The following is a 3,637-nucleotide window of genomic DNA, read 5'->3' on the forward strand; positions in this document are numbered from 1 at the left end:
ATTGCATTGCATTGCATCCCATGGCATCCCATCCCATCCCATCCCATCCCATCCCATCCCATCCCATCCCATCCCATCCCCTGGGCACTTGCCCATGGACAGGACGGAATAGGGGCCAGGGCAGACACCCCACAGCCGTGCTCCATCCCCTGGGGCATCCCAGGGCTGTCCCTGCCCGGGGAGCGCAGGGCTGGGCTGTGTTCTCCGGTCTCTCCCGCAGCCCCTCAGCTCAGGCTGCGCTCGCTCTTTGCCAGGTGCAGCCGTGCAGCGCACACGAGAGCAGGACCCCGCCCGTGGCCTCTTCCGCAGAACAGCGCAGGTACCTGCAGCCATCCCCAGCTGGGCTGGGCCTGCTGTCACCGCTCAGCTGAGTGAAGAGGGTCCCACGGAGAGCCGGCGGAATAATGACACTCAAACCAATATGGCCAGATATCATCCTTCTTTATTGTCTAATTTCCCCATATTTTATACATTTATCACCTTACATAATACAAGACCTAATTAATATTCATTGGCTAACATATTATGATTACATATGCAAGTCACTTCTAGATTGGCTGTTACACTCTAAGTGTCTTATCAGGTTATAGTACGTGACAGTTTTCAGTGTCCAGCATTAATTATTGTGTTTTGTACAAAGCTTATTGTTTTTTCAAGGATGTCCTAAATACTTTAAAGTAACTCTGTAATCTGGAGGCCAGGATTGTCCAGTTTCTGCAAAGAAATCTCATCTAGGATATCATGCCCTTGTTCCATGAGAAATTCCTCTACACATCCCCCTTTTTCTTTCTGGACAACCCAGGCTCTATCTACATTAGACTCTGAACTTTTCTCCATACATGAAAAAAATACAGCCAAAGATAATAAGCACAGCAAAAGTGACAAGAAGGAATCTAATTCCTTTTCAGCCATCCAGTCATTCCACATCCTTGGAGCCATTTGTCAAAAGGATTTTCAACAATAGTAAGCTTTTTCATATTTTCTTGAAGTAGGGAAAGTCTCTTGTGAATGGAAACAGAGTGATCAGAAAGATTCATGCAACACTTTCCTTCAAAATCCTCACAGCCATGTCCTTGAGCCAGTAACAAGAAATCAATTGCAGCACAATTCTTTAAGACAGCATGTCGTATACTGTCAGCGTCAGTGGTGAGCTCACTTAATATTTTGGAGGTGATATTAATTTGTTTCCCTGTCCAACAAGGTAGTCGTCTCATTAGTTCAAAAGCTCAGGCAGAAGTAACTTCTAGTGCAAAAATTGCTGCTAAAACGACAGATGTTGTCCCCACAATCGAACATCATCTCTACAGTCAGGCCCTAAGTCTAATTGGTGTACACTACGCTTAACACATTGAGACTTGTGACTTATGCTGAGTACCTGTTGGATGCTGGGGCCAAATAATGTTAATTTGCCAAAGTAACACGGTCCTCCTGCTGCTTTAGCAGGTATGGCAAGCCAGGCACGATCCCCAGAAATGAGGAATACTCCTGGAGGTAACATCTGTGCCGTGGCCCTGAACCATGGAACAGGCCAAATCCAATTGTCACAATAAGCGGTAATGTTGTTGTACAAGGGGATCCTGGGGCAATCCAAGTGCTATTACTTCTTAGCTTGCATGCCCAAAGGTTTTCTGAGCTAATGTCCTTTCTCTGAAATCCAAAAACTAGACAGTAATTTCCTGGAGCAGACCCTAAAATGTCAAGCTCCTGAGGTTCTATACCTGTAACATTCAGTCCTTTTGCAATTAAGAGTGCTTGGGACCCAAAGGGGTTTGCCAAAACATTGAGTTGTTTGCACCAATTAATTGGAACAACTTTTGTTTCATAGGTGGTAGTACAAAACTCATCTGCTGCTTGTTCAGGCTTGGGATATACTTTACTTTTTGTCCAAGGCCTGAATTCTGTCAGATTGTTCAAAGGAACTCCGATTAAGCAAGTACAAAAGGGATCAGAAGGGGTAGCTGGTGATAAACAGAATGATTTTTGCCCTGTCTGATTGGCCCAGGTAATCCACATATTTGTTTGTGGTTGGATGTTAATCCATGCTGTCTTCTTTAAGGAAAGTTTTGTCAATCCTATCAGCCCTATAATCAAATGAAACAATTTCATCATTTTGTAATTCTTGTTCCTAACTGGCAAAATGAACACCACAGGCCACGAGCTTGCGTTCTTTTTGTAAAAAAGACAACAGCTAAAGCCTTGTTCAAAGCCCACCAAAGAAAAGCTTCATTTCGGCTGTCAATGCTCTCCGGCATCCAAGTTTCTGTAAAAGGCTGATTTGGCCTAAGGTTCAGAAATACTCTAGAATTGTCTTCAAAGGTAATATCAAAGATGCTTTTGCAGCCTAAGCATAAAGCATAATCATTTTGCAAGCGGTTACAATGTATAACAAAATTCTCTCTACAATTACCACAGCTTAATACTTAAAGTTTAATTGCTTTCCACAATTCCCAAAAGCTGCGTTTTTATAGCACTTGCTTAACACAGCATTACAAGCTAGCAGTCCAAATGATTGTTCTGTCACTACTGTTGACAAGATGTCTTCTTTGGAAGGTGGGATTGGTCCAAGTTCGTTGTAGAGTCTAACGTAGACTGGTTGGAGATAGAGCTAATATTGATATCTCCTCTGTTCTCCTGGAGTTGATATGGGGGGTGGACAAATCTGCTAGGGACCCACAAAGGTCCTTTCCCTGTAGAAATACAAAAATATCCTCGACCAATAAATAACACAGGACTGGGTCTCTCCCAGTTGCCTGTAGTCATGTTTTTATAATGAACTTGCATCCCAGGAATGGTTTGATTTTGACTATTTTGATTGGCCTGATGATGTATAACAACAGGAGGCCCCTCTCTTCCTTCTGTTAGAGACAGGTAATTCAGTTAAACAATACTTTATTTAACCGTTTACTTGCATCAATCGCTGTTGTCTTTTGTTTCCTCAAGTATTCTTTTATTGTGTGATTTGCTCTCTGAACTATTGCTTGTCCTGTAGGTGAGTGTGGGATTCCCCCAGTATGCTTCACCCCACATGTTGTCATAAATCTAGCAAACCCGTAAATTACTGTAAGCAGGGCTATTATCCATTTTTATTTCTGCAGGCACTCCCATAACTGCAAAACAGGCTGTTAAATGTCTTTCTACAGGTACTGCTTTTTCTCCAGCCTGGGCAGTGGCCCTAATGAAATGAGAGTATGTATCAATTGTTACCTGGACATATTTAGACTTTCTAAATCCAGGAACATGTGTTAGATCCATTTGCCAAATTTGTAACACTTTTAAACCTTTTGGGTTAGTTCCCAACCCTATACCAGGCCCATGATGACTACACTGAGGACAGGAACAAACAATTCCTTTTGTGTCTGCTAAGAGAACTCTGTACTGTCAATGCAATGATTTTGCATTTTGATGAAACATTTCATGGTTTTTCGGGCTTCTTCAAATTTGTTTCTTGGAGGTGTTATTGCAAAACAACTGACTGCTTCATCTGCTTGTGCATCGCCTTCGCCTAATCCAGTGTTCCACTGATGGCTTCTAATAATTCCTGCTCTCTTTGCTGAAGTGTGGTACGTAATTGTACAAACAGTTCACCAAGCTGCTGATTTTTTGTTTCTCATAGCAAAGCATCTTCAATGCGCTGCAC

Source organism: Anomalospiza imberbis, unplaced genomic scaffold (assembly GCF_031753505.1).
Source record: "Anomalospiza imberbis isolate Cuckoo-Finch-1a 21T00152 unplaced genomic scaffold, ASM3175350v1 scaffold_508, whole genome shotgun sequence".
Lineage (NCBI taxonomy): Eukaryota > Metazoa > Chordata > Aves > Passeriformes > Viduidae > Anomalospiza > Anomalospiza imberbis.